Source organism: Macaca fascicularis, chromosome 9, assembly GCF_037993035.2.
Source record: "Macaca fascicularis isolate 582-1 chromosome 9, T2T-MFA8v1.1".
Lineage (NCBI taxonomy): Eukaryota > Metazoa > Chordata > Mammalia > Primates > Cercopithecidae > Macaca > Macaca fascicularis.
Window position 1 is genome coordinate 26344068 of NC_088383.1, and position 25156 is coordinate 26369223.

Sequence of the window (25156 nt, forward strand, 5' to 3'; positions counted from 1 at the left end):
CCTCGGAAAATGGAGAATGCCATAAGTTCCCTAATACTTAGTTCTAAAACCACCTAAATATTGGGTGAGGGGAATAGCAATAAAATAAACTACCTATCTACAAAGGCTGGGAATGGCTGGAAATTATTCCAGGGCTTTCCCTTGCCTCCTTTCTCCAAGTTTAAAGAAAGTCTCAATGAAGTGGTGCCAAAGAGCGTAGGAGATAAACAATAAACTTTCCCTGCAGGGTAAAACTGTATCCCTGTGAAGAAAACCCTTTGTACTGATCAGCTTTAAAGCTGTTTCGATAACCATAGTAAGCCATTCATGTGTTCATGCTAGTCTGGCCATACATGTTTCTGAATTAAAATCTCCTAATATGGGTCATACTGTGGTTTAATTACACTGTCTACCACATAATAAATTGTATTTTCATTTTTTTTTCTTTTTTGGTACTTAATTATTGAGAATGCTCTAGATTACCCTTTTACCTTTTTGGAAAAAAAAAAAAGTCAATGTGTTTGACTCTCAAGATTCCCTTCTTACATATGTGGTAAAGTACAAAGGATATTAGATTAGGTTTCAGAAGATCCTATTTAAATCCCAATTTAGCCTCTAACTCTAATAAATCATACGCTTCTGTTTCCTACAAAAGGAGAGATTAGACCAGTCTCTAATGTTCTCCCTGACTCTCACTGTATTCTATCCACATCACAGCACACTTCCCTCCGGCATCCTTCTTTCTTCAACTACCTTCTAGGTTTCCATTGCTTATGTGATAGCTGTTTTCCAACTGGTGCTCACCAAAGGAAATGAGAAATCAATGACAGCCCATGTGGACACTAAGCCTTCTAGAAATCCTGAAAGAATAGATGCCCTATTGAGACTTGAAGATGAACTCTGTCCCTGTTACTCTAGCATTTAGTATCTAGTGGGTCCTCTATTATAATACTTATGGTACCTTATAGTTTTCTTATTTAATTGCCTTCACTTTCTTTTACTTTCTCCTTGTAGTGAGAATGATACCATTATTGAATCCCCAGCACTCAGCACAAATAACTGACCCATGGGACATGTTTAATACATATGAGTAGATGAATGAATGAAAAATGTCAGATGCAGCCCTGAAAGCTGCTTCCCGTCATTCTCCCCACACATAACCCATTCATATTCCCCTGACTTACTGTGCTCTCTACCTCAGCATGTTTCCAAGTGTCTGGAACACATAACACTATGGTCTGCGAGAGGATGTTTAGGGGGATGTGAACCCAGTGTTCAGTGGCACTGAATCATTTAATGAGAAAATTACTTCCACGCAGGTTCTCCTTCAATCCTTCTGATTATTTTCAGAAGAAAGATTAGTTGGAAACTACTAGGACTTTAACACTTGCCGAATAGTTGCCAATGTTCCTTTGCAATGAGGAGCAGATCAGGCTTCAGTTTCAGAGCTTTTCCCTGCAATGCTGTCTCCCTAAGATTATCTTTTGTTCATTGCATTTATTTTTATAGTTATTTTCTATTTATTTAAAGTTTGACTATCACTAGATAGTGATAAGGTAGTGATATAAAGCTTCCTTTAAATATTTTTTAACAATAAATATAAATTTAACTAAAGAAATTAATAGCTGATGCACAGATACAGCAGAAATCTCGACACTAGTATGCAAATGATTGGAATTTGGGAAACTGTGTTATAACATTATCTCTTTTATTTTAAAAAATGAAATTAAAACTATTCGAAATTAAAACTATTTTCCCTCTGACTTTGTATCTCTAGAAGTCATTGCAGTGAAGAGAGTTTCTCCACCAAAGGCTTAAATTGAAACTATTGCTAATGTAATGAGCTGAATCATTCTTATCCTCTGTGAACCAGATGGCTTTACTATTATATTATTCTATATTGCTTAAATTTAACTGATCCCTACATTGTTTACATCTATAAACTGAACAATCAGCATCCCATAGAAATGTGAACAACCTGAAGGAAGGACGAGCTGAACCAGCTTTACACTCCCCAGATTTAGTGCTGTATTTTTCTCATATTATGTATTGAGATATTTGTTGAATTAATGAATGAACGGGTGGATGGTTCTAGTGAATGAAGCTGCAAAGGCTGGTTTTGACTCCAGGTGGTCTTCTAGAGTCAAGAAACATGTGGCCCTGAAGGAGAGACATGATAGAGAGGAAAGACATAAATCCTGACAAATCCAAATTGGAACTTCAGTTCTGCCATTACTTATTTATACAACAAAGAATAAATTAACATCTTATAATTAGTTTTCTCATCTGTAAGATGGTTTAATCTCTCATCTGTAAGATGGTTTAAAGTTTAGTAACTTTAAGATGGTAAAGTTGTAGGAACTAAGTATAATTTGAATGTAGGCAAATATGTCAAGTAGGGTTTTTTGGTTGCAAACAAAATGGGTTATGGCTGCACAGAACCAAATGGATTTGGCTGAACAGAACTGGATTATGGCTAAATTAAGCAAAAAGGGGATTCATTGGAAGGATAGGGGGAATGTCACCTATTGACGGGAAAGCTAAAGAATCTGGATTTGGAAGGAGCTGACCCAGGGATCAAAGTAGCCCGAGCTAAGGGATAATGCCTTTTGAATACCATAGCTTCATTTTTATAGGAATTCCACTTTTCATTTCAAGGTTTTAAAAAATTAAAAGTAAACCATACCTCCAAAGGGAGAAAATTCTCAGGAAATTATGAGTACTGATTTGTGAAATGACTGTTATAGTCCCTTGAGGATAGGATAGGTAATAAAGATCTGAGTTTTGGTTTTATTTCAGCCATTTCCCTTCTGGCTTAGTGGAATTATTAGATACTTCTTCCTCTTATGACCTGGGTCTCTCGTTAATTGATCGTAGTATTTATAGAATTCCTGTAGCACTGAAGACTTGAAACATGAAAGAGGAACAGGGTCACACTCTGTCACCAGAAATGAAAATAAATACTATTTTCATTTAATAAATACTGTTAGTCTGAGATGAGAACATAATGGTTTTGTTCACTTTTACCAAGTCTCCCACTTTTTTCTACGGTAGTCTCTCCCCACATTTGAGAGTCATATGGCCAAAGACTACTATAATAATCCAAAGGAAAATTATAAAAGGGTCCCTTGTTTATTAACAAAGAAACACAGTTGCACCAAGTTGGGGTTCGGGGTGAAGAGGCCTGTCCCTTTAGAATGGTGTATTTTGTTTTTTATCACTGACATTGTTTAGAATCACCAGTACATGGTGATTATAAAAAGACCAGCTTTTAGTTGTCTTTATTATTGCCTTAAATTCTCACAGACATTTGGAAGAATGTCCTCTTGTTGCCTACACCCAAGGCAGACCACTCACATAGCCCCACCTCACTGGCAAGCCATTCATGCAATGTAATTTATTCGAAGCTGAAACTATTTGAGAGAGAGGAAAGAAAGAAAAAGAAAAAAAAAGGAAGGAAAGGAAGGAAGGAAGGAAACGGAAAGGAAGGGAGGGGAAGAGGGAGAGAGGAAGGAAGGGAAGAAGGAAAGAGAAAAAGGAAGGAGAGGGAGAGAAAGAGAAAGGGAAGGGAAAGGAAGGAAGGAAAGAGAAAGGAAAGAGTACAGCTTTTAGTTAAGTCAATGTGGATCATAAAGGAAAAAGAGCTGAAGTAGGCACAAACGATGAAGGTTTATTTACAAGAAGGAACTTCCTTCAGGAACCCTGGATGTGTTTGACTTAGTATATGGTGATGGGGGGCAGATCTAAAAGAACATCTAGCATTCCCACGATATGTGGGTTCACAGAACCCCTGCTAAGCAATTTTCTTTTACAAAAACTTGAGAAGGCAGTATCTCTGCGCTCAGAAAAGCCAGGTATATTTTCAGGAGGCAGAGTGAGCAAGTGTTTGAAATGAAAAGGGGGTGAAAAAAGATTGAAAAACTTAATGCTAAAAGAACATTTTCCTATTTCCTATGATATGGTTTCTGAAGACTCTTTGGCTTTTCCTTCTTCTAAGGCTAATCAAGAAAAAAAGACTTTTTTTTTGGTACTATGTTTCAAGTGAATTTTTAAGCAAGCTGTGAAAAGCTATCTTCTGGCTCTGACCTGGGATTTATCATTTCATGCATTATTCAGTACTCCTTGCTCTGGATACAGCCCTTAACTCTTTTCTTCACTGTCCTCATTAGCACCAAATATTTACAGTTTTGGGGAAGGTTTTCTATTTTAAATGTTTTAGTTTGTTTCCTAGTAAAGTTTGAAAAGTGACTGGAAGATATTTACATTTCTTTATTTTATGTATTCTTATAAGGATATATAAAAGCAGCTTAGCTTGTGACAACCACTAGGTGACAACAGAGAGTTTAAGATGGTGTTTTAGGCAAATGCCTGAAGTGCAGTTTTTGGACTTGATTGGGTGTAGACTCATCTGCCTCAACAGACCACAGAACAGTGTTGCTTAGCCCTCATTTATGAAGGCCAAAATATAAATGCCTCTGACATCCAGAAGATTCCTCTAATAAAAGTTTTCTTCCATTGACCACACCCAGCACACAGGTGGATGGTGTTTAAGATCCTAAGTCATGATCCCAAGGGTTTTAACATGAAGCAATTTCAAAACGGTTTTAGCCAGTTTCCCACCTCAGCCAAAATAATACATCAAGAAAGCATCCTTTGAACACGTAGCTGTGAACATTGCATTCTGACTAGAAAATATAAAGAGCTTGCCATGTGAATCCTGGTAATGATATGGATTTCAGGCCCTCCTTTCTGCTGAACTCATGGGGGTTTCTGTCTTTACTGGCTGCCTACTCGGGGATGTAGAGTATCTTCAAGTGGAGAATTACTCATAGCGACATTTCTTAAGAACCACGGGATTCACCAGAAAAAGGGGACTCATTCTTAAGCTTCTGAGGACGGTCTCTTTCCCATTCAGTGAGTGTACTATTTGGACAGGAAGCTGAGCAAGTTCGAAAGCCAAGGAAAGTCCACGAGCCGCAGGGGTGAGTTGGAAAATATCCAAGCCTTACCTCATACACTCACACTTCGCATATACCAGTAGAACAGCCAAACATCTTACAGAGAATTAACATGCTCCAGATGAATGCTTACAGGATTAAGGATTGAAATGATCTTTCGGAACTAACTGTCATACTAGCATTTAAAAATATTGAAAAAAAAAGTTTTGTAAGTGACCTGACTTTCTCCTTTCCTGTTTATTAAAGTGCCACCTTAGGCTTTTTGCGATGAAGATTTAGTTTCCCTAAAGACATTTTTACCATTTTAAATGGTACTTAACAGGAAAGATCAAAAGTCCTTTGGCTCTTAATAGAAATTTTCTTCATAATTTTATTAATCGAGAAAGCGTTAGTGTGGAATCCACCATCAACACCCGTGCTGGTGCCCAGACCCATTTGTGTGCTATCTCTATTCTAGCTAAATCTCGGAAACTGTGTGTAGTTACAGGCCTTAGTTTTGCAAACCCTACATATTTGTCATTCTCATCATTCATATGCTTGGAAGCACAGACGGAGGCCCTTGAAGCCTGAGGAATAAGTAGGCAGTGACCTCTCACTTCTTCCTGCATTTATCTTCTCTTGCTTGGCGTACTTGCAGTCTGTCTGGAGCTACCCGGAGCTCCCTTGGAATCTTGCACACAGCTTATCATTAGGAATGGCTCCTCCAGAAACCACGAAGACAAGAACGAAACTTTCTAAGCTCCAAAGAGTCACTCTTTAATTGTAAAATCTCTAACTGGCTAGAAGATGAGATAGTTCCCTCTGCTCATTCCTCCCCACCCTGCCGCCTCCAGTAACTTCTGATCCTACTGTCCTGTCCGGCATGCAGAAGCCCCCAGCTAAATGGCCTAATGCTGTTAACTGGATTGGCGTATACATTTAACTGTCAGGAACCAATCAGGGATTTCTGCCGTGAGTAGCTCCATTTCTAGATGAATATGTTTAGTCTACTCATAGAAGTAAGAGATTTGGGAAATAACAGGCATATTGACAAGACATGTTTTATTAACTAGAGGTCTGTATTCATGTAAATCTTTAACATCAATGAGTACCATTTGAATAAAAATAGAAACAAAAGCCAAATCACTTTAATTGTCCTTCCTTTCAGAACACATTAACTATTGGATATGAATAAAATAAGAATGTAGTTCACTCAGAACTAAGGAGACTTAAAGCTTTACTTATTTTGTCCATCTGCAGATGTCCTCCTTGCTTTGTTGTATGACACATGACTTTGAAATACACTTTATTTAACATCTACGTTCAAAGCTTTTCAATCTGGAGCTTCTCTTTTTAAAAAATATTTATATACATGTTCTAATTTCTAATTACAGCATTACTATTTTATGTCTAGATTTCTGAAAAAAGGCTTGGTTAAAATATGTAGTTTAAGAGCTGTGTGCCACATCTGAAACACAAGATTTTTTGTTGCCCGAGTTGTTATGGTTTCAACTTGTTACGTGTGTGTGCGCATGTGAGTGTGTTTTCTAACCAACTTTAAAATTATAAATAAAAACCCATCTGGTAATTCAGAATTAGTACTTAGCAGACTATATCTGATAAACACTTTATTATTCTAATATTCTTTGTTAGCAATTCTACGTTCAAATCTTGTATAGCCTCAAGTGGAAATATTTCTCTGTGTGAAGTTGGTAAGAGAATGAGTGGGAAGTGAGATTACTTTAGGCAGCAAAAAGGGGAGGGGCAGGTTTTTTAAAGGTCAAGGTGAGATTCTCTGCTCATGCAAGCTGTCCACTGGGAGCACCTGCCTGCCGTCGAACCTGCCTGCTGTTGTCTGGGCCCAGAGTCGGGGTCTTGGCTTGTTTTTGGACGGCTAGAACCATGATTTCTGTCATGTGCCAGAGGCCCACCTGCCTTCTGCTTACTCTGCTGCCCCTCACCCAGCATTTTTGCACATGTTCAGTCCAAAACAACTGATTTGTGTTTTTATTTCCACTCAGTTCAAAATAATTTCAAACTTGATTTCTCTTTAACCCACAGGGTAGTTAGAAGTGTGATTTCTTATTTTCCAAATATTAGGGGGATTTTCCATGAACCTTTTGTTATTGATTTACAATTTCATTCCATTGTCGTGAGAGCACATACCTTGTGTGACTTAAGTCTGCTTGAATTTATTGAGACTTGTTTGAAGCCCAGAATATGATCTATCTTGGTAAATGTTCCATGGACACCTGAGAAGAACGTGTTTTCTTCTGTTTGGGAGTTGTTTGGTAATGCTGTTCAAATATTCGATATCCCTACTCATTAGCTCTCTATTTGTTCCATCAGTTATTGAGAAAGGGGTTGGAAATTTCTGATATGTCGTCTATTTTCTTCACTGTTCTTTCAGTTTTTGCCTCAGGTATTTTGAAGTTTCACTCTGAGATGCATAAACATTTAGAATTGTTATGTCTTTTTCATGAATTGAACCTTTTATTATTATGAAATGACCTTCATTATCCCTTGCCATATTCTCTGCTCTGAAATCTATTCTGTCTGGTGCTAATATAGCCACTCCAGTTTCCTTTTGGTGTTAGCATGGTATTTTTTTTCACTATTTTACTTTTGACCTATTTTTGTCTTTAAAGTACATTTCTTGTAGGAAGCATATCGTTGGACCTTTATCTAATTTGATATCTCTACATTTTAATTGCTGTATTTAGACTATTTCCTTTTAAATATGATTACTGATAAGCTTGTATTAGTATCACCTCTGTTTCTTCTAATGTGTCATTGGTTCATCTGGCCTCTGGTCACTCAAAGGTTTCTCACCCAGCATTTGTATGTGTCCAGTCCAAAAGACCTGAGTTTTACTTACAAGAAATATGATACTAGAAACACAACTATTCTAGGTATTCCTAGAAAGACACAAACCACTGAAAATAACTCTTGAAGAAATGGAAAATCTGAACAGATCCCAAACAAGTAAAGACATTTAATTAGTAATCAAAAAACTTAGACATACGCACACACAGAGTGAGCGAGTAAGAGTGCCCAGGACTAGATAGCCTCACTGATGAAGTATATTAAAGATTTAACACCAGTTCATCACAAATCATTTTGAAAAACAGAAGATGAGGCAGCACTTCCCAACTCATTAGAAGAGGCCAGTATTAGTATGATAACGAAACCAGACAAATATATCACAAGAAAATGAAACTACAAACCAATGGCTCTTATGATTATAGGCACACAAATCTCAAAAACTACTGGCAAACAGAATTCAGCAACCTCTAATAAAGGGATTATACATCCTGATTGAGATTTAGCTCAGAAATGCAAAAGTGATTCAACATACAAAAAATCAGTATGCTAGAGCACATTAACATAATAAAGAAAAAAACCACATAATCATCTCAACAGATGCAGAAAAAAGCATTTGACAAAAATATGCACTCCCATGATGAAAACACTCAACAAACCAGGAATGTAAGGGAGATTTCCCAACTTGATAAAAGCCATTTACAAAACAATCCTACAGCCGACATCATGCTTAATGATGAAAGACTTAAGGCTTCCTCTCTAAGATCAGGAACAAGATAAAGATGGCAGCTCTTGCTACTTGTAGTCAACATTGTCCTGGAAGTTCTCACCTGAGCAATTAGGCCACAAAAAGAAATATCAGGTATATACATGGAAAAGAGAAATAAAGCTATCCTGTTGGCAGATGACATGTTCTTCTGTGGAGAAAATCCTAAGGAATTCACCAATACAGTATTATAACTAATATATGAGGTTAGCAATGTCATAGAAGACAAGATCAATATACAAAAATCCATTTTGTTTCTGCACGCTAGCAATAAACTGAAACTGAAATTAAGAAAATATCCATTTACAATAGTATAAATAATCAAATTTGTAGGAATAAATTCAACAACAGAACCACAAAACAGATTCACTGAAAACTACACAATGCTTCTGAAAGAAATTAGAGATGGATAAATTGAAAGACATCCCTGTTAATAGCTTTGAAGATTTAGTATTGTTAAGATTGCAATACTCCCCAAATTAATCTAATCCGTATCAAAATCTCAGCTGCCTTTTTTGCAGAAATTGACAAGCTGATCTTAAAATTCATATAAAAATGTAAAAGGTCCAGAGTAGCCAAAACAATCTTGAAAAGGGAGAACAAAGTTGGAGGACTCAACACAGTCATCAAGAGAATGTTGTACTGTTCTAAGAAGAGACGTATAGATCAATAGAACAGGATTAAAACTCAAAAGCTAAACCCATACATTTCCAGTCAATTGATTTTTGATAATGATGCCATGACAATTCGATAGAGAAACAGTAGTCTTTTCAGTGATGATGTTGGAAGAATTGGATATCCACAAGAAGGTACAGCCAGATATCCCTAGATAAAAGAATGAAACTAGATCTGTCTGCCTTATACTATCTACTACAAATATTAATTCCAAATGGATCAAAGACCTAAACGTAGGAGCTAAAACCATAAAGCTGTTAGTAGGAAGGAATCATAGATATAAATATTCATAACCTTGGAGAGATACCAAAAGCACAAGTAACAAGGGAAAAAATAGATAAATTGGACTTCATCAAAATTGAAAATTTTGTGCATTAAAAGACAATATCAAGAGAGTTGGGACAGAGAAAACCCACTAAGTGGAAGAAAATATTTGTAAATCATATATCTAATAAGGGTCTAGTATCTATAATATATAAAGAATTTTTACAACACAGTAATAACCCAATTTTGCTGGGAAAATTAGTGCTAGATATGTATTTGTTGAATGGATAAGCCAAATGATAGAAATTAAAATAATTCCAACGTTCATCTTTAAGAATAAAGAAGCACTAAAAACAGTTGCAGAAATATAACAGGATGAGATTATAGATATTCCAAGGTATTATCAAAAAATGATATTCAAAAGACAAAAATGATAGATCAAAAGGACAAGGTAAACAGTCCCCAACAGACCTTTATTCCGGAAGATCTAACTGTATGGTAAAGAGAGCGTCCCCAGATAATGGGGTAACAGCAATGGCCAATTCAACAAATTAGGATTAGCAAATTAGCTGTATTTCTAGAAAAATGCTACCTCTGATTCTCATCTTAATGTACTAGAATTTCAATAAATCATAAAACTAAATGCAAAAAAAGAGTGAAAAGATGAATTACAGATTGATATTTAATTTATTTCAGGTTGGGAAACAGAAGAAATAATAAAATGTCAGTTGATTGGATTATATAAATATTTTAAACTCCTGCCTGGCAAAAAAATAAAATTAAAAGGCAAACAATAAATTGGGAAATAGCTGTAGTATATTTTTAGACTGGTGCTGTTCAATAGAAATATAGCTCAAGGCATAAATGTGAGTCACATATATAATTTTAAATTTTCACTAGCCATATTAAAAAGAAACAGGTGAAAATTAAATTTAATGATATATTTTACTTAACCCAGCATATTCCAAATATTGCCGTTCCAACATGTAATAAGAGCACTAATTAATAAAATATTTTATATTCTTGATTTGGATAAGTCTTCAAGACCTTGTGCGCATTTGGCCCTTACGACACATGTAAATCCAGACAGGTGTTCAATGGCCAGGCAGGCACAGCTTCCCGGGTCAGTGAATTAACACCAGCCCACTCCATGTGGATTTAATGGCTAGCATCTGAGAAAGTGCAGTTACAGAACAACAGGGGAAAAAATGGCTAAAGATGTGAACAGACAACCCAAAGAATAAGAACCATTGACCAAAAAGCACATTTTTAAAAGTGTTCAATGAAACTAATCATGTAAGCAGGGCGAAAACATTTAGTGCAATTTTTCACAAATTTGAATAAGAATACTTTCTTTAAAAAATAAAATTATAATTGTCAATAATAGTAAGTATTCAGTGGGGTGAGACACTCTCGTATGCTGGACAGAGTGTAAATTGATACAGCTCATCTGAAATATGCAGCAATGTGTATCAAGAGCTTTTTAAAAGCTAGGTTATTTTACTTTTTGAAATCTAAAGAGAAAAAATCAAAGGTGTGAACAGAGATTTACCTGCAAGAATATTCGTTAGAGTGTGGATTATAATAAATAATGATTTAAGTAAATGGTATATGCTGTCAAAGATCATGTTGTTTACAAAGATAGACTGTTAGAGAATGCTCAGAAAACCATATTATATGAGAAAAGCATAACAAATGATATACTCCTAATGTTATAAAATATTTTATGTATGTATAGAAAAAATACTAGAGAGTAAAATCCACCCAAGAGCTAACAGTTTATATATAACTAGTGCTGTTTAGATGGTATTAATTTCTTTCTATTTGGTTATAGTTTTATACTTTGACCATGTATCACAGTTTTAATGGAGGAATCAATCTGCACTAAAAAGTAGATGAGCCTTTGTCACAATATGTAACTCTTCTGATCTATGATAGGCAAGGTGGTGTGGGAGGCACCTTGGGACCTGCAAGGAAATTTAAGTCAAGAGTTTTTAATATAGTGATGTGCAAAGGGAAAACAATTAAATTGTACAACAACCAAAGAGTCATCACAATAGCACGTTATAATTAGTTTCCAAAAGTTTCAATGACAGCGACTGAAAGTTATTCTACTTCAATATTAATAATACTATCTAACCATCTATAAATATGAGCAGTCAAACTCAGCAGTTGTTATGTACTCACGCAGTGTACCTCCTGAATTACTTTTGTGGTTGCAGCCCCTATTTGTGTATTTTACTGTGGGTTAAGGTTAAGGTGAATGCAATGGTAAGCAGGATTTTTAAAAATATTATTTTTAGCACTTCTTTTATATTGGACTAACACCTAAAGTACATAAAGATATTAATGTGCAACTAGGCTTTGAGAATTAAGTAGATATTTTGTCTTTTTGTAAATGTGATCACACCAGTTAAATGGGAAGTTCATATTTACAAAGCATTTTGTCATCTTCTTGTGGTTCCCTGTAGTCTGGTACCATTCTTTATCTAAATAGTATGCCAAAAAGCCTGCAAAAGTAGAGCAATTAGGTCTTATAAAAATAGATGGAAACTTCCCTTGGAAAGAGAAACATTTTTGCTGTTAGTCATTTCTACCGCATTTCAGTCGGGACAATCTTGATTACAGAGAAAACAGATTCAAAAAGCTTTCCCTTGTGATATCTCTAGGAAATAGTTATGTGCTTAACTTTTGTTTAGAGAAAAGGCTTTTTTAGACCAGAAAAACTAAATCTTGAATTAAGAGTAAGAGCAGATCAAGATTTAAATATTAACATTAAGATGGTGTCATTTTAGATATTTTCTATCTACAAAACCGTGCAATTTTGTGATGCAATTAGCGATGTTTCCCTATTGAGACTGTAGTAAAATTGCTCATTTAAGTAATGATGCTATTAGGCAACCATCTGTAATAATTTTGTTTTTATAGTCTATCTGAAATTATGTTCTTGAATACCAAAATGTTAAATAGTAAAACATTACATTTTTAAAAAATAATCCTGGAATGAAAATTACTTCTGCTGATTAATCAGTGCTAGATAATTGAGATATAAGGACAGAATTTCTTCTAACAGGTACCTGGAAGACCATGGTCCTAGAATTCATATTTACTCTGGATATAAGGAGATAAACAAGCATGTAATTCCCAAACTCAATAATCTGGTTTCTTCTTGATCTTCAGAATAATTGACCATCTGCTTATTGTTTGAAATATCTTTCTGTAGTTAAGCTGGGAGTAGGGAAAGCAGTGGGGGAGGAAGCAATAGTATCCATATTTAAAACTTTCTCTGTAAGCTTTTATACCAGACTTTTCAAAACTAAACATTTTTGGAGCACAAGCACCCAATGGCCATCAAATGTCCTTTATTTGCAATATTATTACAGCTGAAAAGGCTTCAAAGGAGTGGTTTAGGGAACAGGTGTTTATGCTTAGTTAACATTTAGGCCTGATTTGAGTTCATTCAGCATTGTTGGCCTGTATTTAAGGGAATCAACCATGATATATTATCACATTTCTTCAGTCTTTTCTTACAGATCTAAGATTGCACAATGAACTCTGATGAATAAGGAAGGGTGCACATAAGTTTAAAATAGTCATACTGCAGGTAACAAATTAGTGCACAGCCCAGGTTTCAAGCCTGCTGAATCTCATATATGGGAGGAGAACAACAACCAGATGGCTGCAGATACCCTGGGGCTACAAGAGCCTGGGTCTGCAGTGTTCAGGAGGATACAGAAGAAATTTTTTGTGTGTGTGCAAGAAAGAGAACCATTGTATGTTTTGTATTGAGGTAAAATTCACATAACAAAATTCTCCATTCATAGTATTGTCTTATAATTCTTTTTATTTACATAAAGTCAGTAGAAATATCTCGACTTTCATTCCCGACTCTAATGAGTCTTTTTTTCTTGCTCAGTCTAACTAAAGGTTTGTTAATTTTGTTTATCTTCTGGAAGAACCAACTTAGATTTTTTTTTTTTTATTGTCTCTGCTGTATTTCTACTCTATATTTCAATTATTTTCACTCTAATATTATCTTCTCCCTTCAGCTTGTTCTGGATTAAATTTGCTGTTCAATTTTTAGTTCCTTAAAGTAAAAGATAAGGTTATTGACTTAATGTATTTCTTTCTTCATATAAGCATCTGAAGTTACTGCATTTGCTGCAATCCTTAAATTCGGATATGTTTTTATTTTTTCATTTATCTCAGCTTATCTTCTATTTTCTCTTTGGTTCTTCTGTAACCCATTCATTAAGAGTATTTTGTTCAATGTTTACTTATTTGCGAATTTTCTAGTGTTCCTTCTGTTATGATTTCTAATTCAGTTCACTGTGGTCAGAGAAGATACTTTGTATGATTTAATTTTCTGAAATTTATTGAGACTGGTTTTGCAGTCTAATATATGGTCTGTCCTGGGGAATGTTCCATGTGCACTTGACAAGAATGTGTACTCTGCTGCTGTTGAGATGAGTACCCCATATTTGTCTGTAAGGTCTAGTTGGCTTATCATGCTGTTCAAGTCCTTTGTTTCCTTATTGTTGGTATGTGTAGATAATTCAATCCATTATTGAGAGCAGGACCTTGAAGTCTCCAACTTAGATTATTATTGAACTATCTTTTTCTCTCATCAATTATGTTACTGTTTGTTTCATATATTATGGGGATCTGATGTTCAGTACAGATATGTTCATAATTGTTCATCTTGTTGAGGGATTAACCCTTTTATAAGTATATGTCATTTTTTGTCTCCAACAAATTTTATCTTATATCTAATCTGATATTAATATAGCTACCATAGTTCTACTTTGGTTATTATTTATATAGAATATCATTTGCTACCTTTTAATTTATAACCTACTTATTTCATTAGATCTAAGGTAACTAACTCTCTTACAGAAAACATAGTTGGATTGTCTTTTAAAAATTTTTTTCTACCATTTCTACCTTTTAGTTTACATTTAAGGTAATTACTCATAAGGAAGGACTTGTTCCTTTTTGTGATTTGTTTTTATATATTTTATATCCATTTTGTTTCTCAGTTCCACCATTACTGCCTGCTTGGTAAATCAATAGTTTTTAGTGTATCATTTTGATTCCCTTCTTCTTTCTTTTACTACATATGTTTTGGTTATTTTCTTAGTTGTTGCCCTGGAGATTACAATTAATACCCTAAATTTATAACAGTTTAGTTCAAATTAATACCAACTTTGTTTCAGACGTATACAAAAACTTTGCTCCTATGAATCTTTATGCTCTTTTACATTTTTATTGTTGCAAATTATATCTTTAAGCATTGTGAACTCATTAACAGATTTGTACTTATTGTTTTATGCATCTGTATTTTAAATCATTTAGGAAAAAGAGTATTAATACTGACTTTTATATTTATCAGTGTAGTTACTTTTACCAGTGTCTCTCATTTCTTTACATGCATTTGAGTTATGGTCTATAGTCCTTTTATTTTAACCTAAAGAATTCCCATTATTTCATATAGGGCAATTCTGCTAGTGACAGATTCCCTCCATTTCTGCTTATCTTGGAATATTTTAGTTTCTTTTTCAATTTTGGTGAGTTTTTTCAGATATAGAATTCTTGGTTGGCAGGGTTCCCTCCCCTCCCCTCCTTCTCAAATACATCATTCAACTTTCTCCAGCCCCTATGGTCTCTGATAAGAAATTAGCTTTTAATCTTACTGAGGATCCCTTGTATGTGATAGGTTGCTTTTCTCTTAATGCTTTCAATATTTTAAATTTTAATAGTTTGATTATACTGTATCTTAGTGTGAGTCTCCTTAAGTTTATCCTACTTTATCCTTGAGCTTCTTGGATGTTTAGATTCATGTCTGCCATCACATTTGGAAAGTTTTAGCTATTATTTCTTCAAATATTGTTTCTCTTTTTCTTTCTTCTGTCTTTCGGGGACTCCCATTATGCATATATTGGTATGTTTGATGGTATGCAACAGGTCTCTTAGGCTCTGTTCATTTATCTTTCTGCTTTTCAGACTGGATAATCTCAATTGGCCTTATCTTGAAGTTCACTGATTTGTTCTTCTGCCTGGCCAAGCCCCTCCAGTTGTTGAACCACTTTAGTGAATTTTTCTGAAATGAGAAATTTTATTTTGCTTTATCAGACTTTCTATTTGATCTTTTTTTATTATTTCTCTATGTTTATTGATATTCTATATTTCATGAGACATCATTATCTTGGTTGACTTTAGTTTTTTGTCCATAGTGTCTTTTACCTCTTTGAGCATAAGACAGTTCATTTAAAGACTTTGTCCCTGATGTTCCATAGCACTGTAGGATGACTCTGGTTAACAATAATATATTACACAGTTTTAAGTAGCTAGGAGGAGAATACTGAATGTTGCTAACACAAAGACATTATACATGTTTGAGGTGATGGATATGCTAATCACCCTGATCTGATCACTACATATTATATGCATCATAACATCATTCTGTATCCCATAAATGTGTCAATTTAAAAAAATTTAAAATTATATGTACATAACTTCTGTGATATGGACAAAAGATTAAAGTATCAGAATTTGCAAAAAAAATTTTAATAAACTTTATCTCATAAGGTTAATGCCTGGATGTCTTCAGGTATCGTTTCTATTAGTGTCTTTTTTTTTTTCATGCTTATGGACTGTATAATCTTGTTTCTTTGCGTGCCTCATTTTTTATTAGAAGCTGAACATTTTGAATATTATATTCTGGTAAATCTAAAAATCAGATTCTCCATCCTTTTCAGGCTTGTTTGTTAAGTGACTTTTATAGTCTATATTCTTTGTTTTGTGTGGCCATTGAAGTCTCTTTTCTGTTAGGTTAGTAGTCAGCTGGTAATTCAACAGAGATTTTCATAAAACTTGGACCAAAAAATACTTTTTAAAATCTGAATTATTTGCAGATGAACTGCAAGTTTGTGTGTTGGGTATGTCTTCAACACACATAAGCCTGTATTTCCTGCATGAGCAGAGCCTGAGGTCAGCAGGAGATGAGAGCTTTGGGCCCTTCTCATGCCTTTTGTGAGAATGTTCCAGGCTTCTAGATTCCTAGAAATATATTGGTACTTTTCAGTGCTCTTATTCCCCAGATCATCTCATTCCCATTCCTTCTTCACAATCTTTTTGTTTAGTCTATTGTTTGTCTTAACCATTATTCAGTGTCCTGGGTAGCACTGACTAATCCATTTGCCTTTAAATGTTTTAGATAAATGACCCCCGCTAACTTTGTCAGCCCTAGGAAAATTAGCAGTTGGGTAAAACAAAAGCAAGCCCTTTGAGCCACTCTTTCAGGGATCCACCAGCCAGGTCAAAATAAACAGCAGTTCTTTGAAAATAAGGTCCATTGTGCTCCTCTAGTACTTGGTACCTGTCCTGAGCACGCAGATGTCTTGAAAGCCGTCATTGAGCTGAGGAGCATGAGATAGAATCAAAGTAAGTTAAAATGCTGCATAGCTCTTTTACTCAGATTCAGCTGTGTTTTTGTTTTTTCTTAAGTATCCCTCTCATTTCTATAAGCTCCTAAGTAGTTTCTAGAATTCCAAAAAAGTTGACTAACAGTTCTTGCTAGTTTGTTGATTGTTTTTATGAACTGATAGACTTTTGAGTTCCCTACTCCATCATTTTTGAGATTGTGTTTAAATTGCCTGTTCATTTATATTTACTGAGTTAGAATGAACATGAAAACAGGTAAATAACTGCCATTTTCAGCATTGAACCTCTTTGATTTAGCAAAATACTGACACATAACAGGAGCTAATGTTTATTCTCACATCCTATATTGTTATCAAAATTCTTCCAAATTCCATTTTACCCTGCTTCTTCCAGTTTCTGGGATCCTGTATCAACCATAAAACTTTTTCTTGCTGGTCATACTGTCAGAAGGACATGTTTAACTAATTGGTCAATTAAATCTTCTTGCCTTCATGTGCTAGATTATGTGGGGGCTTAGAAAATAAACATCTCCCAACTTCAGGAAGATTTACAAGGGCATAGGAGATATCAACTGAATAATAGTGGTAATTGGAGAAAATTTTGTGGCCTGGAACTGTCAGACAAAAATGTACATTGGATGAGGTTCCTGAGATGAATCTACAAGGATAAGTGAGATTTGAATCAGTTTAGATAGACGGAATGGCATTCAAAGGTATGAGCATCTAGATTAGAGAGAAAAGAGCATATAGGAGAGTAGAGGAAATGTGGCATGTTTGGAAAGGCAGATTCCTGTTGTGCTTTTAAAAGATATGGCCCTGAACCAGGTGCTAGATAGTTCTATTTTGGTAAAATACTGTAACTGAAAAAAGTACTCACATGAGAGTAAGAAGATAGGAGTTTTGAGGTGATTTTGCTACTGACTGTTTTGCTTTAGATAAATGACTCCCCCTCACTGGGCCTCAGAATTGTCTTTCATCACTGGCCATCAGAGAAATGCAAATCAAAACCACAATGAGATACCATCTCACACCAGTTAGAATGGCGATCATTAAAAAGTCAGGAAACAACAGGTGCTGGAGAGGATGTGGAGAAATAGGAACACTTTTACACTGTTGGTGGGATTGTAAACTAGTTCAACCATTATGGAAAACAGTATGGCGATTCCTCAAGGATCTAGAACTAGATGTACCATATGACCCAGCCATCCCATTACTGGGGATATACCCAAAGGATTATAAATCATGCTGCTATAAAGACACATGCACACGTATGTTCATTGCAGCACTATTCACAATAGCAAAGACTTGGAATCAACCCAAATGTCCATCAGTGACAGACTGGATTAAGAAAATGTGGCACATATACACCATGGAATACTATGCAGCCATAAAAAAGGATGAGTTTGTGTCCTTTGTAGGGACATGGATGCAGCTGGAAACCATCATTCTTAGCAAACTATCACAAGAATAGAAAACCAAACACCGCATGTTCTCACTCATAGCTGGGAACTGAACAATGAGATCACTTGGACTCGGGAAGGGGGACATCACACGCCGGGGCCTATCATGGGGAGGGGGGAGGGGGGAGGGATCGCATTGGGAGTTATACCTGATGTAAATGACGAGTTGATGGGTGCTGACGAATTGATGGGTGCAGCACACCAACATGGCACAAGTATACATATGTAACAAACCTGCACATTATGCACATGTACCCTAGAACTTAAAGTATAATAATAATAAATAAATAAATAAAAAGAATTGTCTCTTATACATTAGTGGGATCAGAATAGATAATACGGAGAGGTCCTTTCAGCTCTAACTGTAACGCTTAAGGTTCTTGCCTAGCCACGCCAAAGAACTGGTGTGGCGGCTGACCATGCGAGTGATAAGAGACATGGACCGAGGGTGAGAAAAAGCCATAGGCTTTATAGAGCCAAGTGAAAGTACAAAGCTTCCACAGTGTGGAAGGGGTCTTGAATGGGTAGCCAGAGTCAGATTATACAATTGTCTTTGAAATTCTTTAATGTTGGAAATATGTGTGGCGGGAAGATGTTACTAGAGCGAGAAACAAAGCCAGTAAATTATTTTGTGACATGTCTTAGATTTTGAGGAAAACCGGAATTGCAACTTAGGTTTTGTCTACTTTATGACCTTGCAGCAGCATGGCAAAGGAGACAGGATCTTACAGGACTTTATAAAGTATGTTTACAAGTAATTGGAATTGGGAGCATAGATAAGGTCTGCTGGTCACAGAAAAATGGGCAGTTAACATTCCTTTTAGTTTTGGGGGAGGGCAAAGGGAGAGAGGACACAGGGAAGCTTACAGCAAAATTTTCACTGTTTATAGCTTTCTTGGGGAAGAAAACACATGCACAAATTCTGATGTTAGGGATATTTTAAGCATATATCTTCAATATTATTCATCCAGGACCAAAGTTAAGTCCTGATACAGGAAATGAGTGAGTTTCACAGCTTTCTGAGCCCCTCCTCAACCCAGGAAGCCCAGATGGCCCCACCTCTCATAACCATCTAAGATATGACTTGTAACAGTCTTGCAGCCCCTTCTTTCCTTCCTTCCTTTTTTAATTATTCTTCCTTATTCCATCTACCTTCAATTAAAGAAAAAAGGTAAGAAACAAGGAAAAACACTATGAGATATGAGAACTCATGCAGCTCACAAAAACTGACAAAAAATATGTCAATATATTTAGAACCCAGTTGTGAATTTTCTTTCTTGTAATAGCAATTACTTAATATACTCATAATAATCTTGTAGAACTTCATGTCTGATAAGCATCTAAAACCTATTTCTGTGCCGGTGATGCCAGTCTTTTTAAGTATTTAACTAAAATTCATCCACTGACCAAGAAGTAACTTTAATTTACTTCTGAAAATGAAATTTTGAGAAATTGATGAAAAGCTTAATGAACATGGGGATTTGTCACCATTAAAAGCAGAATGACAGGCAGAAGCCTCCAGCACTTTTTGAATTGTTAGCTCTCGGGACTCTTTGTCAATAATTGATTGGCTTTAAAGTTACAAGAAGTGTCACCTCATACCTTTTATCTCAAGCATTTCTTCTCTGGAATTTCTATGAACACAGTAAGATTAATAGAAATTAGACTCTAATGAAGAAATTCAGGACATTAGGATTATTCCAGTTAAGGTAATCGGACAGAAGACTGGATGGCTTGAGGATATATATTTTTTCATTCCTTTTTTATAAATAGAAGAGATGCTGCAAAATCACATACAAATGCCAATGTTCTGAAAATGGAGAACTATTATTAGAAGCCTTGCATTCTGTCATCGGCATAATAAAGACTGAAAACTCTACCTGGCAGGCTAGAGCGGTCAGCCTATTGGAAAGGCACCTACACCAATCTTAGATCTGATAGGAAGAATTGCTTAGAGCAGCAGCTCTCAAACTTTACCCTTCATCAAAATTACCTGAAAAGTTTGTTAAAATAGATTGTTGGACCATCCCTCCAGAGTTTCAGAGTCAGCGGGTCTGGGTGGGATCCAAGAGTTCTCATTTGTACCAAGTTTTTAGGTAAAATTGATGCTACTTGTTTGGTAAGTGCTGGTGTCAATGGCAAGTAACATCTAAACTGAGACATGAAGGAGATATAGGATTTAGCAAAACACTGTGTTTGTATAGGTAGGAGGAGGGATGGTGAGGAAAGCTGAGGGCAAAGGCTCAGATAGAGGATAACTGCATGTCATCCAGAGGGACCTGCCGAACTATAGGATGTAGAGAGTGTGGAGAGATGTGGCTACAGAGGTGAGGAGGAACCAGTTTTTAGAAGTGTTTTACCATACTAAATTTTGGTGGAGAGCCAGTGACTATAAGCAGGGAAGCAACATGATCAGATGTACAATAGCAAAAGACCATGTTATCCATCATAGAATGTGGATTGAAGGTGGGCCAGACGAGTAAGGAGACTAGTTAGGAAGCTACTATAGGAATGAATTGGTGGCTAGGAGCTGTATAGTGGCAGTGAGGATGGAGAAAAATAGAAGAATTTGAAAGATACTTAAGAGGTAGACATTAAATTCTTCATGATTCATTTGATTGCTGGAACGTGGATAAGGGAGAAAAATCCAAGTTTATTCCTAAGCTTCTGCTTGGTACAGTTAGACAGGGCTGTAACACAACAGCAAATGTAGGTTGGAGAACAGCAAAGTGGGTTGGAGAAGGAAGGAGTGGAGAGAGGGGTGATTTTGTGTCAGGCCCTGCTGATGTCCGGTGGGCCCCTGAGTATACAGGGATTGAGCCCAAGAGAGTGATCTGAACTGGAGGTATAGAGGTGGGTCTTGCTGGCAGACCCATAGATGATAACTGAGATAGGGGAGCCAATGGAGTTGCTTGGGTGCAATATGGAGTAATAATATAACGTGGCCACATTTAGGAGATCCTTGGAAACACTGCCATTTAAGGGGAAGACTGAGGTAGAGAAGTCTGCAATAGAGATTGAAAAGCAGCTAGCCAAGAAGTGGGAAGAAAGTAGGAAGAGAGAACTAGGAAGAAAACCAAGAGAGTGTGACATCAGGGAAACTGAGGGTTCCAGCCACATCAAAAGCTGGGGAGAGACCATGTAAAATAAGAAGTGAACAACATCAGTTCGCTCTTGGAGGAAGGTCATGGGTAACCCAAGTACAAGTTCTTATGGTGAGCTGTATAGCTTGAACCAGAAATATCTAGAAAATGAGAAAGCAGAGGCAGATGAATATGATGACAATTTCTGGGTTACCCATTTTATCATTTCACAATGATTTCCATGAATTTGTCTGCTATTAATAATGAAAATTGAATGTGCCCTTTAAATATGCCTTTTCATATTAAATTTTGGATGTTTCTTGCAGTCTTCCCGTATATGTTGGGCTTTCCTTCAGAAATAGTGAAACCTTCTGAACTCATGGTCTCCTGAAGATTTAGCTATGAAAAAATAGTGGAAAAGTCATCCATATAGGAAGTCCAATGATTTGAAATTTTTTCTACAGTTGTATTTCATACAAATGCATGTCTGCATATTCTTTTTTATAGTCTGACCTGTAGGCTTTTCAGACAATCCTAGAAAAATGCATCTTATTCCATTTTACAAAAACCAATATCCTGAAATGCTTAGATTGAAGTGTAGAGTTGTGTTTATTATGTTTTCTATTATTTGAAAGCCAACAAAATCAATAATGGAAGACTCGAGGGATTTTGCTTTGGTTATGCTCTCTTGAAATGAGATTATAGGGATTTTACAATCTTGAATTCTCAAGCTATACAATAAATACCCAAAGGGCCAGCTAGAAAACATAAACATTTCTGATAATTTAGAAATGAGATTTGAGTAAAAGTTACTATAACTGGAATCATAGATTTCCTTTGCAAAAGACAAAACTTAACTGATTAAGAAGTATTTTAAAGGAGACAGTTACTTAACAAATCCATTATTAGCTCTCTGAGATTTAAAGTTTCGATGGGAATTGTGAAACAAGCATAAAAAATATATTTATCACATTTTGACCATGGGAAGAATATATAGTTCATAACTATTTTTTTCTCTGAAGCACTCTCAACCTGATGAAAACTCCTTGCCTTAACTTGAAAACTCCCTAGGAGTTGCTGGGTATTGAGAACCAAACTTTGCTTCCTGCCAACCTGTTCCCCCTACTGTCCCTAAAGACAGTTTGCATTTCCCTGCTTTTGATTCCCATCAATTAGAATATCCCCTTATATATTTTCCACTTTCCTTCATTTCTACCTATTGATATCCCCCAAAGCCCAGATCAAACACTACCTGTTCTATTGGGTTAGATTTGCTACCACATAGAATATATAATGTTAGCTATTGCACATGGTAGCTATTTGCAAACTTACTTCTAGTTAAATTGTAAGTTTCTAGAGACAAAAATTGTATCTTATACCTTCCACATTGCCTAGCATGATGCCTAACATATGGTTGTCACTATATAAATGTTTGTTCATTATATTTAAAATGTTTACATTAAGAGTAAAGCTAGAATTTGGAACCATTTTCTCTTTTTCTGCCCTTGCCAAACTATGGAAGAAAAGTGGGTCAGGTTCTCTCTGGAGAATGTAGTCATTCAAAATTTAGAATTCATCCAGGTTCAACTAGAAACAAATATGTGTACATTATGATTACAAGTTTCTCCTACAGAAAATAACATTGGAACTGGCAAAAATACTAATTTTCCAAGAAATTGCTATTTCTTTTTTTTTTTTTAATTTATTTATTATTATTATACTTTAAGTTGTAGGGTACATGTGCATAACGTGCAGGTTTGTTACATATGTATACTTGTGCCTTGTTGGTGTGCTGCACCCATCAACTCGTCATTTACATCAGGTATAACTCCCAATGCAATCCCTCCCCCCTCCCCATGATAGGCCCCGGTGTGTGATGTTCCCCTTTCTGAGTCCGAGTGATCTCATTGTTCAGTTCCCACCTATGAGTGAGAACATGCGGTGTTTGGTTTTCTGTTCTTGTGATAGTTTGCTAAGAATGATGGTTTCCAGCTGCATCCATGTCCCTACAAAGGACACAAACTCATCCTTTTTGATGGCTGCCTAGTATTCCATGGTGTATATGGGCAAAGACTTCATGTCTAAAACACCAAAAGCAACAGCAGCAAAAGCCAAAATTGACAAATGGGATCTAATTAAACTAAAGAAATTTCTATTTCTAAGGTAGAATTCTTGAATCTTTTAATCTGCTAATTACAATAGAAACCTTCTTATCCAATATAACTGGACTTAGTATTATATTTGGTCAATTTGTTGAAGTTTTTTAAAGTAGAAAAGCGTTAAAAAAATATATAGATACTGTAATTTAAAACACATAAATCACTCACCAGTCTTTTTGAAATAAGGCTTCTTTTTGACTATGGGTTTGATATTTAGAGTTCATTGTTCTCCCTATAGCATAAATCACCAAAATGTATTATCTACTGCATTGTGTTAAATTTTTTTGAAGAAATCTGAGTGTAGAAATTTTTTAGCTTTTTGTTTATTGACCACTCTCTATTTTAAAATTTCTTCACTTCCACTAAGTTAACATTTTATTTTAATGTTTTATCTTTCCAAAACATTCAGGAGAGATTTCATAGAAAAAGTTTCCTTGCCTGGGCATGGTGGCTCTCGCCTGTAATAATCCCCAGCACTTTGGGAGGCCAAGGCGGGCAGATCACCTGAGGTCAGGAGTTCAAGACCAGCCTGGCCAACATGGTGAAACCCCGTCTCTGCTAAAAAATACAAAAATCAGCCAGGCATGGTGGCACATGCCTGTACTCCCACCTACTTGGGAGGCTGAGGCAGTAGAATCACTTGAACCCAGGAGGTGGAGGTTGCAGTGAGCCGAGATCACGCCACTGCACTCCAGCCTGGGTGACAAAACGAGACTCCATCTTAAAAAAAAATAGTCTCCTTTTGTTTTGTAATAATGTATAATTATTTTATTTAATATTTAATTTTAACAGTGGGCATAATTTGGGAACAAATACACCTGATTCATAACAAATAGTAATTAAACTGGTTGGAGCAGAAGTGCTTAGGCATAGTGCCAGTGTTAGCATTCACTATGACATGGATAGCACTTAATACATTGCATATACAGAATGGAGAGTAACTGTTAATCTGGGGAACTGATGAGATGGAGCATGGTTAAGAGATCTTCTGTTTTACTCGTATTTGTTACTGTATTTCTGACAGTGTTCCACAGAAAAATTGAGAAGTATTTTGTTAATAATTAAATAACTTTTCCCTCTGTCCTGAAGGACAGTGGGGTTAATTTAATGGATGTGTTGTGTTAATTCAGGGAGAATTACCAAAGGTCTCTATATGGAGGAACAATATAGCATAGTACATCAAGGCTATTTCAGGTGTATTGGCTTCATTTCTGGATTTAGAATAATCTTTATAAAAAATTCATTTGACTTAAAATTATTCGAAGAATGAAGTGAAGGAGAAAATAGAACATTGAGAAAATGTGGGGTTTTTTTATGCTTTATGGAAATTGGTTACAGATACTCTCACAGTATCATAAACCACTCATGGTGGTCTATGTCAAATCATAATTTTGTGACATCAAATATCAGAATAGGGTAGGGAGTTAAAATCAGCTGAGAATATTCTAGAAATGAAATTGAAGAATGGGTAGAGAATTCCTATAGTAAGGGTGCACTTTTTCTTCACACATTAGAGATAGAACAGTGCTTAGATATCATCTAATCTAGTAGTTCTCAACTCTGGCTCT

At 35.7% G+C, this 25156-nt stretch overlaps 1 protein-coding gene across 1 annotated transcript in view; it reads left to right on the plus strand.

Annotated features, from left to right (window-relative positions):
• The window catches only part of GPR158 (G protein-coupled receptor 158), a 444280-nt gene that overhangs the window by 382694 nt on the left and 36430 nt on the right, over positions 1 to 25156 (plus strand). The gene's annotated exons all lie outside the window — the stretch shown is intronic.